Source organism: Clupea harengus, chromosome 14, assembly GCF_900700415.2.
Source record: "Clupea harengus chromosome 14, Ch_v2.0.2, whole genome shotgun sequence".
NCBI lineage: Eukaryota > Metazoa > Chordata > Actinopteri > Clupeiformes > Clupeidae > Clupea > Clupea harengus.
This window is the reverse complement of record NC_045165.1, coordinates 13,061,410-13,076,409: the sequence shown is the minus strand read 5'-3', so window position 1 is coordinate 13,076,409 and position 15,000 is coordinate 13,061,410. Positions and strand designations below refer to the sequence as shown.

The window sequence follows — 15,000 nt, the reverse complement described above, 5'->3', positions numbered from 1 at the left end:
TAAATGTGAGCTTTCCTACTTCATGCTTCGAGCTTTTGTCTTATGTCATCACATGTCTTATGTCATCTTGACACATTTTGTGCCATAAGTAAGGCAATAGCCACCGGACATCTAAGTTGCTGTCTATTGCATTAAATGACAAATAACTATGCTCCGAGACACCTGCAAATGAATGATTCATAATCCTGAGGGGACATACAACTCCCTCCACACACACACACACACACACACACACACACACACACACACACACATACACACACACACACACACACACACACACACACTCTCTCCCGGCTCACAAGCGTCACTCCCTCTAATACCACAACATTCCCTGACTGTTGCGAAGCATGTCTGAATCTCTGTAAATCTCACTCCAAGACATGCCTGGGTATTTACGCAAATCTCACAATCTCTCTCCGGATCGTTCCAGAACATGGCTGCCCTTTTAGTGAGAGACCTGGCTGGCGTCCCCCCCCCCCCCCCCCCATCCCCAACTGTGAGGCTGACAACAACACAGCTCCTGCCCCACCCCCGCTCTGGCCAGAGTCCCGGCCTAATCGCTCTGACAGTGCTGAGACCGTGTCCAACGCCCTGCCCAGATGTTCAGACACACACACACACACGCCACGCCTCCCTTATTCTCACTTCGCCAGGGATGCGTGTCCACCCCTTGTTGCCGGCGGCTACACACATCAACAACGCGTCCTTGGGTGGACGACGTGTGGCACGTGCGGCCCTCGCGCCCGCCCTCGGGACGAGTAGGATGGAGGACACTGGTGGGTGGGAGGGAGAGAGGGAGGGCCGCACTGGCCTCTGTACAATCATCTATCAAGATCGATGTGCCGTCTCGACCGCGGTGATCTGTTAAGTGAACAACTTCTAAGTGTGCCATCACAGCAGAATATGAGGTCAGAAACATTTATTTGGTGTATGTGGGTGAGCGCACGTGTGTGTGTGTGTGTGTGTGTGTGTGTGTGTGTGTGTGTGTGTGTGTGTGTGTGTGTGTGTGTGTGTGTGTGTGCGTGCGTGCGTGCGTGCATGCGTGCGTGCGCGTGTGTGTATGTGTGTGCATGTGTGTTAGAGAAGGGGACTGACTGTGAGTCTGTGGCTGTGTGTGTGTGTGCGTGTGTGCGTGTGCATGTGTGTCTGTGTCTGTGTGTGTGTGTGTGTGTGTGTGTGTGCAGAGAGAGAGGGTGTGTGTCTGGCTCTTCTTCATGCTTCCCTCAGAGCCTGTCCAGTGTGTCTATCATTCACTGGAGAGTCTAAAGCAAGACAAATATTCCATCTGCTCTCTCCCTCTCTCCCTCTCTCTCCCTCTTTAAAACGCACTCCCACACACTCTCCAAAACCCATTTAAAAATGGCTGGGTATTCTGTCACTCTGGTCTCTGTGCCCTACAAACAGAGGGACTTTATTTCTTGCCATTGGTCTGAAAGCTGCTCCATCTGCCCATCTGTCAGAATGTTTCCCCGTCCATCCATCCCCGTGTCATAAAGCATCGGATGCGCCCATTGATCTCTAATGGCCGTGCAGGAGGGGGGAACCTAGATTTGGACTTCCTGCGCAGCCGCTCTCCAAAAAAGTTCAGGAAGGGATTTCAATATCAAAGCACAAAGAACAAAGAAGAACAAAGAGTGCGTGCTCTCATTCTCTCTCTCACACACTCTCTCACTCTCACTCTCTTTTTCTGTCTCTCTCTCTTTCTGTCTCTCTCTTCCTCTCTCTCTCTTCTCCCTCCTCCTCCAGTTCTCATGGGATGAGGTGTGAAGTGATGTCTGCACTGCGTATATGTCTACGTATGAGTGTGTGTGTGCCTTGCATTTGACCTTGTCTGAATAGAAGGTTGAAGCGCACCTCCAGCTTTAGATTATCTGGACACCTGTGATGGATGAGACTGAACTCATCTGTACTGTGGTTGGGGCGCTATGACAGTACGGCAGTGGTGACCTGGCCGCTCTGCTCAAACTTCTTTTTCTGTTTTACTCCATCCCATCATACGTCTGCTGTAGTCTTGAACTCTATGTGTTGAGGGAGACTATCTGGTTTAAACCAAACTCACATCAGGGCCAGACACACACACACACACACACACACACACACACACCAACAGAGAGAGAAACACACACACACACACACACACACACACACATGAAAAGAGGATATAGTAAAGTGGAAGTTCCATAAACAGTATCCATATACACACTCGCATACACTACTTGACATCAGTCGACATGGTAGACATACACACACAGACAGACAAACAGACACGGTTACCTAACGTTAGCCCTAATTCATTACAAGCTTGCTGTACAAGTTCCTGTCTGATGAAAGGGCTATGTACCTCAGCTATGTTCTGATTAGTACCATAGTTAAGAGACGGGATGGGAGTGTCTGTGTGTGTCTGTGTGTGTGTGTGTGTGTGTGTGTGTGTGTGTGTGTGTGTGTGTGTGTGTGTGTAGGGAGTTGCCCGTCCCCTCAGGATTATGACAGCATCAGGCAAGACAGACAGAAAGAGTAATTGCTTATAGTACATTAACTGCAGAGAAGCCCATGTGCTCCTGACTGTGTGTGTGTGTGTGTGTGTGTGTGTGTGTGTGTGTGTGTGTGTGTGTGTGTGTGTGTGTGTGTGTGTGTGTGTGTGTGTATACAGACTGTCTTTTGATCTGAATTATGACTTGCCTTGAAAACCCCAAGGTCAATCCTGAGCGATCAACAGGAAAGAAAACAGAAAGACAATCACTTCCATTGGTTTGTCGTTTTCTGTGTTCCTCACTTTCTCCCTCTCTTTCAATCTCTCTCTCTCCCTCTTGGTTGCACTCTGTCTGATTTCTGATTTCAAAGCGGTTCTCCCCAGACTCCCAAGACCTTGGGTAGACAAGAAAAGTTGTTGTGTTAAAAAAAAACAAAAAAAAAACAAGATTTCCTTCAGGTCCATGTGTGGCTGAGTGTGTATCTTTGTGTGTGTGTGTGTTTATGTGTTGTCTAAGGAGAATACGTGCCTCTGTGTGTGTGTGTGCAGAGAAGGGGCTATTTTTGACCTCACTGTCTGAAATTCAGGGACAGTTTATACGTAAGTGGGGACATTTTACATAATACACAGTTGCTGGATGTGTGGTGTGTGTGTGCGTGCTGGTGTGTGTGTCCTTGCACACTACTGTATGCTTACTAAGGGTGGGTATTGCCACAGAGGCGACATACGATACTATCATGATTTCTGAGCCACGATGCGATATTACTGCAATTCGTTACATTTTACGATACACTTATTGCGATTCTGCGGTACATTGCGATTTATTTATACCAATTTGTTTTATATACTGGAAGTCTCTGTGGCCATCTTGGCACAGGAAGTTTGTTCTCGACTCTGACTTCCAATGTCTGCTGTGACGCAAGAGAGGGATGAGGTCTTGTGCCATCTTGTGGACTTCAGAAGCAATCAAGATAGACGTATGTACAAAATAAAATAAAATCATAATATTAAATAAATAAATATTGCGATACTCGCCACTGCTATATTGATATAAGATAAGAGACTACACTGTGCTGATTTTTTCTCCCACCTCTAAAGCTTGCATGCTTCTGGTCGTGGTATTAATGTGACTATGACATCAAACTGTCTTGTACGGTTTTTGATTCAGTGTATGTGTGCGTGCATGTGCGCGCATGTGTGTTTATGTGCGTTTAAGTTGTTTAATCTTAGAGGAATCATTCAAAAATAAGCACATGTATGCAAAAACAAGAATAAGAATACACACACACACACACACACACACACACACACACACCCACACACACACACACACACTGTATGTACACACTCCTTAAGCTATAGGAGTTGGCAGAAAATTAGACATCCCAAAATGTAGGCTGGCTAGTAATAATACCCTGAAGAAGTGATTAACTTTTGAAGACCCTGCCTGTAAATACTAGACAGCTTCTTTAGTAGCCAGTGTACCCCCCTTGAAGGTAATTACATCCCGTGTCAATCAGTCGCTGTCAACTAGCCGAACTGGTGTTATGGGGACAAAACCTCAATTAACAGGCCGAGCCAAAAGAGTCTGGAATATGCAGCAAAAGCCAACAGTTTATTCTCCCCTTTTAAAAAAACGATTCTGTCCTCACCCTTTTTAAAGCAGTCACACCTTTCGGAGCTAATCAGTGAGCGAGTTGGATACAATGGCGATAATGCTAGGAGATGACACGGTGCTGTACTGTGAGATGGGTTTTAACATGGCTCCAGAGCCTTGTACATTCATATGCAAATGAAGATGGAGTCGCACACGAACGCGCACGCACACGCACACACACACGCACACACACACACACACACACACACACACACACACACACACACACTGTCGCCCAGGTGCTGCCACAGTCACCTTACGCCAGCACTATGGGTCCTGAAACAACAGAACTGCAGACGTTCTCAGATTTCAGGAGCAGACCTGGCTTGGATGTTTCTTTTTTAGGTAGGCGATTTTGTTTGTTGTATTTCTTCAAATTCTCTGTACATCCTGGGAGCAATGAAAATGCTCTGACAGTAAAAAAAAGGAAAACAATCTGTCATCTATGGCAGTCGCAGGGCTGTAAAAAGCCCAAATTCGGCCTAAATAAAATGATTGGACGGCCTACCTACCCACCTGCACACACTCTGCCCGTGCACTTATTGTGTGTGACCGGCAGGGGCGGCGCCAGGGGGGGGGCTAGGGGGTGCTATAGCCCCCCCTGGATTAGCCATAGCACCCCCATAGCACCCCCAAGAAAATAATGGTTTATTTATTATTGTTATTTTATTTAATTCTGCGTTCTTAATTTAATGTATTGTGTGATAATAATATTTCAATCACAAAAGAAAATAATAACAGATTGAAATGAACAGATTGTTCACGTAGCACGACACAGACACGTCGCATGCGTGAACTTTGACGTTTCCTGACGATTGAAGGAGAAAGAGAGCTAGTGCACTGTCAAAGTCAAGCGGTAGTATCAACAAATTCACAATAATGGATCGGTTTTTGATACCCAAAATTCCACGAGTAGAATAATCATGTGACGTTGAAGAAGAAGAAGAAATGCAAGAGGTATCGGAATCTGATTTAGAAGAAGAGGAACGTCGTGGTCAAAGAGATCAACCCTACACCTCTACTGAGGGTGCTAGCCATGCTACACCTGGTCTGCCCGGATTTTGGTTTTGCTTATGGCTTTTCCAGCATAGTTTTGTTTGCATTTTTGCCTGTTCTTTAAGAGTTTTATAGTACAATGATACAATGATCTAGCTCTGATTATTGTGTTTTTGAGTGCCTACTGTTTTGTTTCATTCACTTTTAAAAGGGGCCTGCATCTTTACACCGTTTAAGATTTAAGGTGGAACGGTCTTGTTAGATGTGTAACATTAATTAATGCGGTCTCTTTTTGGGATTTTTCTGGATCCGCCTTAAAAAATCAGAGATTCTAGCCTAGGACGAGCAGTCTGTCAGTGCTAGCCAGGTATACATAAGCTTCTATGTTTTTATGGATTGTGACCTGAAATAATATATACTTTTTGAAAGCATTTCTGACTCTTTGACTGTTTTAGTTCATTATATCTGCTATTCTAATTTGCCCTCTTTAGTTTAGAATGTATTGAACTATTTATGTTTAGTTTAATTTCTCAGACATGATAGTGGTGACCTGGTGGTCATCTGGTGCCAACTTTAACCCCCACTGAAGTAAGTGAAGTATTTGGGATTGCGGAATTTTGTCAGTGACCGTCGCAGAGGAACACGGCTATGTGCGCGTCCGTCGGAAGCAGCCTAATGATAATAATAATACGATCGATTTGTATGGCACTTTTCATGGACCACAAAGACGCTTCAGAGAGCAAACATGTAAACAGATATGACGATATGGTGGGGAGGTGCTGTAGTAGAGAACCATGTGACACATATGCTATCACCCTAATTTCATAGCACCCTCGGTAAAACGCCGAGCACCCCCATAGCACCTGCAGAAAAAAATCTCTGGCGCCGCCACTGGTGACCGGAGTCCTCCACAAGGCTAGGCAGACATATTGATAAAGTTAACGAGCTAGTCACACAAGAATGGCAGTAAACATGCAGCCCCAATGTCCAGTTCCACCTGAACCTACAATAGCTGCTAAACAAAACCAAAAGAAAGACAGTAGTGCAAAGTCTACCTACCGAAAGGTCTCCATAGTTGACAAACACAAACTCTGTGACACAAACATTGCTTATGTATTAGCCTAACACTAACTCTAGTAGACTCTGTGTACACACACCTTGTATGTAATCTATCTGTGAATACGTTTGCCGGTGTCTGCACGGTGGCTGTGAGCAAGTGTGTTTCAAGTTTCATGTGTTTGGAAGGAGTGTCTTTGGAGGGGTCTGAAGGGAGGGGCTGGGATTTTCTTGTATACTTTAGAAATCTCTTACTTCTTGCCGGTTTCTCCAGTATGGCCTACGCTAGCTTTAATCAAAAATGGGAAACAAGGAGCTTCTTCCTCTGGGGATATAAAATATGGCCTAAAATTCAAACAGGCATGAAATACAGACATGTTGTTTAATTTATGGAGCTTAGAAGAGCTTGGAATTTATTTAAACCCAAATCTGATATTTTAACCAGGTCTTCAGGGGTTTTACGTCATAAATGTCTTTCAAGTACTGAATGTTTGGTAGGCATGTCTCTTATTACTACTATTTGTCATAAACATGTCATAGAAAATGTGATACACTTTAAACAGCCATTATGATAGTTGGTGTCCATTGATATAACAGCATGATGCTACAATTCTCATAATTGTCATGGTGGTTGATGCTATGACAGCTTGTTAACATATGACATGGCTGGTCAGTATATAATGTTGCAAGAGCTGTCATAAATAACGGTATATTAAAGAAAATGATGACACCAAACTGTCCAGCTGGACATCCACTACTTTTGTCATGACTATTTATAACATGTTTATGTCAATCTTATGACAGAGGATTCAAACAAGGCCTTACTAAAAGCCAGATGTGTGCACATTCAAGGCAATGAAAAGATGGTGGCATTTCTTATGCACACATCCTAAGTAGAAATACAAGTCACAATGCACCTATTCATAATTTCCAATTGCAATAAAACACATTAACATTAAATGCACCTGATATTACACATGAAAACCGATTCAGCTACTCTGCTTAACATAATGCGACACTCGTGTAATATTTAGATTAACCCTGCTGGCAATTACAGTAATAAATACTCGCTGTTAGCCCCTATGGCAGCGCTCCTACTGCTAACACCCATTAGCAATGTAAAGGCGTAAGGCGTGTTGTTGACACTAATATGTTTACTTGCTGCATGAATTATAAAGCTGTGAGCAAAACACCAAAATCAGCAGGCAACTGAGACTTTGTAAAGGAATTATGAAAACTGTTCTGTCTTAAAACGAATCATTAGGATGCTAAAGAGAGTGTATCTCTCATACACACACACACACACACACACACACACACACACACACACACACACTCACACACACACACCAACACCAACGAAATGGTGGCATGCCAATTTGGCAAGCCAATCAGCAGCGAGGGTGGTGATTTTAACATCCCCTTCCTCGGCCGACGGTGCCTCAGCTGGAGGGCGGTGTGATGAAATCGGGACTGAAATGAGGCCGTCCTGCCCTCACACATCCCCTCAGGCTGTGGGATACAGCATTAGTCCTGGCTCCACACGCGTAAATGGAAACGTCAGTCCGTGGGATAATCAGACGCGTGTCTCCATCTCTCATTTATTTATTTATATAGTATCTATTTGTCTTTTTAAAGGATCATCTAGGCCTACATACTAATGCGATCAAATGTTTGATTAGTCGATCTTCTCTCTCATTCATTTATTCCTCTTTAAGAACATTTGTAGCAGTGGCACGATTGAAAGCCAGATTTTTTTTAGCACAGCGTCACAACGTCTGCAAACACAGCAGGTGTCCGTCCGCCCCCCCCCCCCCCCCCCCCACACACACACATGTTGCGCGCTCGTGATTGAGACCGGGCCTATAACGCGATGCAGAAGAAGTAAGAATGAGAGTGTGTGTGCTGGATGGATGGGTGCCAACTTCCCCCGGCTCCCCTGCGCTGTCGCCCCCTGTCTACCAGGCCCCCCTACTATCACACCAGAGACAGATGCATAAGAGGCAGCCTGTGAGCAATATCACACCTGATGTCTGTTTAAAGAGCGGGATAAGAAAGCTGGGTGAACAGATAAAAAGAACAAATGATAAATAAATGGAAAGATGGTGAGGGAGGGAGGGAGGGAGAGGAAGAGAGGGAGAGAGGGATAGAGTGAGAGAAAAGGCGAAGAGCCTCGGGGTAGAATCCTGTTCTTCCTTTGATGATGCTGACAAATGCAATAAAACACTCACATTAAAACAAAGAGAGAGGATGGAGGGATCAAAGAGCGCTACCACTCGATGCTGCAAACATAAAAAAAGAGAGACAGAGGGAGAGGAACTCCACACACAAACACATACACACAGACACACACACAAAATAATTAAAAAAACTGTGAGGTGTTGAGTGTGTGTGTGTGTGTGTGTGTCCGTGCGTGCGTGCGTGCGTGAGTGCGTGCGTGCGTGCGTGAGTGCGTGCGTCCGTGTGCGCGCGCGCATTCTTGTTCTTGTTCGCTGTTGAAAAGACTTGTCACATATGCGATGTGGCCTGCTCAGCTCATCTGGCTGTTGCTCTGCAGGAGGAAAAGCTCAATGAGAGAGTGAAGATGAAAAACAGAGAGGAGGAAAAAAAAGAATCTGACGAGGGCCCTCCATGGTTTATTTATCAAAAGCAGGTAGGCGGCCGCCTGCTCACGGCGGTCAGAAGATGTTGTGTGTGTGTCTGTGTGTGTTGGGGGTGGTTTGCAGACAGGGCCACCCCTTCCCAGCGGAGCCAAGCTTTGATGATTATTAATTAGCCACGCCAGGACTTAAAAAAGCATTAAAAAGAGGACATCAGGGTGTATGGCTCCAGCTCAACTGAGGCCCGTCATGTTTTAGGGATGTGAGTGTGTGTGTGTGTGTGTGTGTGTGTGTGTGTCTGTGTGTGTGCGCTCATATGGGCCACATCGTCTCTGGGGATGGCCTGAGACACACATACTGATTTGTCATGTTGTCATGTTTGTGTTTACACTTATTTTAAACCCCCTGAAATTTTGCTGTCTATTTAAAACTGCCTGTTATAGTTTTGCTAGAAGGTCTCCCACACACTTGTCTGACAAGGCAATGACAAGCTGCTGCTGTGTGTGTGTGTGTGTGTGTGTGTGTGTGTAAGTGTGTGTGTGCGTGTGTGCGTGTGTGCGTGTGTGCGTGTGTGTGTTTGTGTGTGTGTTTGTGTGTGTGTTTGTGTGTGTGTGTGTGCGTACATGCCTACTTTTTTCTTCCACATATTATATTACACTACACATTACACACACAAGCCTCATTGAGACACGTCACCACACTTGTGGGAGTGCAAATCGGTTTATGCCAATCTACCTGCAGCTAAGTAGTCCTGGCAGCCAGGGGGGGGGGGGGGTTCTTGGTTAATTTCCACAGTGGTTAAACATAGTCTAACTGTGATATTAAATAAAATGAATTAAATTAAGTCCTATTATTACCAGTCCTCCCCCATCAGAAGTCGCTCTCTTATTCAACTTGTGCGAACCTCTTGTTCCATCCATTTTAACTATACCCCTGTGTGCCTCAAATAAAAGCCATATTGAGGCAGAGATATGGGCATATTTATACAAATAAAAAGATACACACATGAAGACAATTTGACAGACACGTATGGAGACACAAAGAGACAAAGAGAGCAAGACAGACAGACAGACAGACACCAGACAGATAGACAGATAGACAGACAGACAGACCGACAGACCGACAGACAGACAGACAGACAGAGAGAGGCATTAGGTTGTGTGTCGGAGGCTCGCAAGCCAGAGGCTCTGAGCGAAGGCGACGCAGACACACATGCATACTAATAAGGTTCCCCCACAGCACCACATTTCAAAGGCGCCATTCAGCCGCACATTCACAGTCCAACCCCTACCGTAAGCCAGTAAATAAGCACGTAAATAAATGAGCAAATAAACAAATAAATACGTAAACAAAGGAAACAAATCACCTGGTGAATAGAGTCGGCACTCGCCATCTGTTTTCGGGGGGGGGAGGTGGAGTGGAGTGGCGCGCCGTGGCCGGGGAACGCAGCGTGCCATAATGACGTGGTTTGATTGCTGTGTGACATAATCCTCTTTGTCTTAATAAACATCATTACTGGAGCGCCATCACTCCTGACAGCGTGCTGTGCGTGCTTGACTGTGTGCGTGTGTGTGTGCGTGTGCGTGTGCGTGTGTGTGTGTGCACCCGGGTGAGTTTGTGCGTGTCTGAATGAGTGTATGTGTATGTGCTTATATGTGTGGGTGTGTCTGTGGACGTGTCTTTGTGCATGTGTGTGTGTGTGGTGTGTGTGTGTGTGTGTGTGTGTGTTGCCATGCGTGTGTATGTTTGTGTGTTTGTGTGTGTGTGTATTACTTTATCAAGCTTTTTCAGTCAAGGTTGTGTGTTATTTTCTGTCATGCTGTGTGAAAGTTTTCTGTCCTTACAAATGAGATCAAGGGGTCACACTGAAATAAACACACAAATATGCACACACACACACACACACACACACCCACATACAAACTCATGCCGAGCTCCATCTCCAGAGACAGCATGCTCTCACTTGCCTCAATCACACACACACCATATTTCACAAGATTACTTACAAGCAATGGGAGACAAACTGCAGAAAGATCACAAACGTACACACAACCACACACACAACACGCACACAACCATACACAATTGGAGGAGACATTATAATTGATGAGATCAGATTTATTAAAGTCTCTTTGATCACACATTTAATATCGAGGCGAAACACACACACACACACACACACACACACACACACACACACACACACACACACACACAGAAAAACACACGGCTCCTCAATGTGCAGCCCTGCTAAAATAACAGCTCGTCTATGTGTGGTTTCTGAGCTCTAATTAATTATGCATGTCTGTCTGGAAAGTGTGTGTAGGTCTGTATAATGGTTAGTGTGCCGGCATGCCTGAGTGTGTGCGTATTGGTGTGGTGTTCTCCTGTGAAGATTAATTATGTATTAATTATGTATTTCTAATAAATACAGAGCTCGGCTGTTTGCTCTGGGTAAATATTTGGGTAAACATTTCACAGATCTCTCCCACCGGAGGACAACAGCTTCATTACCTCCAAGTCTGTGTGTGTGTGTGTGTGTGTGTTTTTATCACTTCTTCCTTGTATGGCTAAAATTCACACACACACACGCAGAGAGAGAGAGAGAGAGAGAGAGAGAGAGAGAGAGTGGGGGGATTTCAGAGCCACCATCTTCAGTTTCACTTAAAGAACACCGGAACATGCAATGAAATAGACACTTGGCTGATCTAATTAGCCGCCCCCGCTAATTTGCTGACACTGCTAATTAGCATCCAAGTAGTGTGCCAATTAATTGTCCAATTAGGGGGCAATAACATGTAACACAAGGTACTTGGGAGGTGAAGTTGCAGAAGTGCTGTTACCACTGGCCTTTTTATACTTGAACCTGAGGTATAATTGGGTAATTTTTTCTTTGCTTTCCAGACTTTTCCGTCTGGGAGCATGTTCGACTCAGAGGTGCTAACACAGTTACACACCTCACTGGAGTCTGGGGTTGGGAACAGAAAGTGATTCCCTGGGCAGTGGTGTGATCTAGCATGACATGGCAAATTTTTGTCTACAAGAGGCAAAGTTTCTTCTGACTCGCTACCCACTTTGATAGACATGCCCCTTTCCCCCGTAGCGCCTCCATCTCCTTTTCTAAGATGGCCGCTGTGGATGGCCATTACTCTTATCCCAGCATCACTGGTCCAGCAAATGAAGAATCAGAATGAGTTATTAGCCTGCTGGCTTTGCTGTGGTGTGGTGGGACCTGTTCTGTTGGGTGTACAAGATGTGTGTGTATGTGTGTGTGTATGTTTCTATGCCTCTCTCTCTCTTTTGTGTATGTGTGTGTGTGTATATGTGTGTGTGTGTGTGTGTGTGTGTGTGTGTGTGTGTGTGTGTCTCTCTGTGTGTATATGGCTCCTTCTATCCCTCTCTCTTTCAATCCCAAGACTATTGACCTGCTTTAAGCAGCAAGGCACTCACTGGTCTATGCGTGTGTGTTCTCAGGCAGCGGGAGATGGCCAAACACCCAGGGCAGGACATGCTATTGATAACTGCAATGGGCCTCCACTGTGGGGAGGAAAAAGGCATCCTCAGCTTATTTACAAGGTCTCTGTGCTGAGGATTTGCTCAGCCCGCACGCACACACGCACAGACACACAGACACACACACATACACACACACATACACAGACACACACACACCTATTCTCATGCTGGGGACATACACAAGCAACTGCATTTTGGTGCAATGCTCATCAAGATATCTCTGGAGCTAAGTATGTGACCAGCCTATAAAACACAGGCGCGCACAGGCACACATACACACATACACACATACACACATACACACACACATAGCGTTTTCCCACAGCCATGGATCTGAATATGCAAGGTAACACACACACACACACACACACACACACACACACACACACACATGCACACAAGTGAGTGCCTTGCTGCTTAGGGCCGGCCGATAGTCTTGGGATTGAGTGTGTGAGCTGACTGTGTGTGAGAGGATTTACTGATGGTAACAATCACTACCGGGATCAGAGGGATGAGGACACTGTAGTACACACACATACACACACAACCAAATAAACAGAATGTCTGGAGACACACAGCTCACCCCTAGCACAGGATTAACCTTATACATGAGGACACACAGATGGGGTAAATATGCAAAGGCCAACTATGTACAACACACGCAACAACACACTCCTCCGTATAAATCATAGACACACACACACACACTTCTGTTACAATCAGATATAAACCCTCTCCACAATCAGTCAGAACCGTCACACACACAAACAATTGTGTGTGCATGAATAGGGTTTCCAAAAAACACACTGAACCAAAGCACACACACACACACACACACACACACACACACACACACACACACACACACACACACACACACACACACACACACACACACACATACACTCACGCACACAGCAGGCATTAGCGGGCATAACACAAGCACGGCAGCTCCTTGTCGCATGATGGAACTGTGACTGGACTTGCGTTGATAAAAAGCTGGCCAATCTAAATATGCAGCGAGCCCCACATCAGCGTGACTCCAGCCCGACACCAGGCCGTGTGATCCATAATGGATCTCCTGCGCAGCTCAGAGCTGCCGGGACTCATGGCTGTGTGTGTGTGTGTGTGTGTGTGTGTGTGTGTGTGTGTGTGTGTGTGTGTGGTGTGTGTGTGTGTGTGTGTGTGTGTGTGTGTGTGTGTGGGGCTGGACCGGCACTGCCAAGCTTCTGCCGAAGGGCTGCTATTTCATCAGGCTGTTGAGTGTGCCCGGCCCTCCTTGTTCCTGGAGGGATGGAAGGAGGGATGGAGGCAGAGGTGGAAGGAAGGAAGGAAGGATGGAGGGATGGAGGGAGGGATGGATGGTGTGGGAAATCTGCAGGCATTACTGCCAGTGTGAATGGGTAATCACGACAAACGCTGGCCCCAGTGCTGACGGATGATAATGGCGAATCGCTTATTCATTGCCGTGGTTTGTGCGTGTAACAGAGATGGAGAAAGAAAAAAGAGAGAGAAAGAGGGGGAAAGAAAGAGATTGTCGAGAAAGGAGAGAGAGATGAAGAGGGAGAAAGAGAGAGAGAGAGGGGAGGTGAGCCAGAGTCGTATCAGAAAACGTTCTCCCGACAATTTCAATAAAACCTCAATAATACCCGGCGTGTTGCTCGGGCCATCCATCAACATGGACCCCGGCAGCAGCGGTTTCCTGGCAGCCTCCAGTCTCCAAGGCTGGGCCCTGCTGGGGTTATTATGGGATTGCTCCCTCACCTCTGGCTCTCTCAGAGGGCCGCTCCGGATCACAGGGACGCCGGCGCCACCGCCCTCTCGGGGCCTGGGAGGCCTGTGATGGAGTGCCGGGGGCCATATGAACCCCGGTAATGAGCAAGGCGGCCATCTTGTGCCCTATCATGACTCATTGATTTCGGGTGCGTCTCAGGAGAAGCTTCTGTCATGAGGAGATGGAGAGAAGACCATCAGGGTCAGATGGCCTGTCGGTATAATGTTTCTTCATCTGTTCGTAACGCCCGTGTGTGAGTGTGTGTTCAATTATGTGCGCTATATATGTGCTTGCGTGTTCGGTTATCTTTCTTGTTTTCTCTCTCTGATTGTGAACAACAGTGCGCTGGTGTGCTGGAATGTCTTAAGCCTTCTGGAATGCCGTCCAGACACTATAGCCAACACTGATTAGTTCTGTGTGGAGCATCTGTGTAATCTTAAGTCTATCGATCTCTGAGTGTGTGTGTGTGTTTCTGTGAATGTGTGTGTTTGGGTGTGTAGAAGAGAGAGACAGTGAGTATGTATCTGAGAGGGAAAGTGTATCTGGGTATGTGTGTGTGTGTGTGTCAGAAAGGGATAGAGTGGGCATGTGTGTGTGTGTATGTGTGTGTGTGTGGGTAAGGGAAGGAGATTGGAAGCAGTCCAGCCAACCTCAGCAGATTTTGGGCAGCTGTCCTCCTCCACTCAACCCCACACAGCTTGCTGATAGCCAATCAGAAGCCAGTGGGTGGGAAATGAATGGCTCTCATTACCACGGTTGCTCCCCTTATAAAATCAGTGACCATCAGAGTCCACACAAACACACACACTCTCTCTCTCTCTCTCTCTCTCTCTCACACACACACACACACACACACACACACACACACACACACACACACACACACACACACACACACACACACAAAGAGTAAAAAGAATCATTGCTG

General features: G+C 46.1%; 1 protein-coding gene across 1 annotated transcript in view; it reads right to left on the bottom strand.

Annotated features, from left to right (window-relative positions):
* gfra4a (GDNF family receptor alpha 4a) overlaps nucleotides 1-15,000 on the bottom strand; it is a 105,331-nt gene that overhangs the window by 72,491 nt on the left and 17,840 nt on the right. The window lies entirely within an intron of this gene.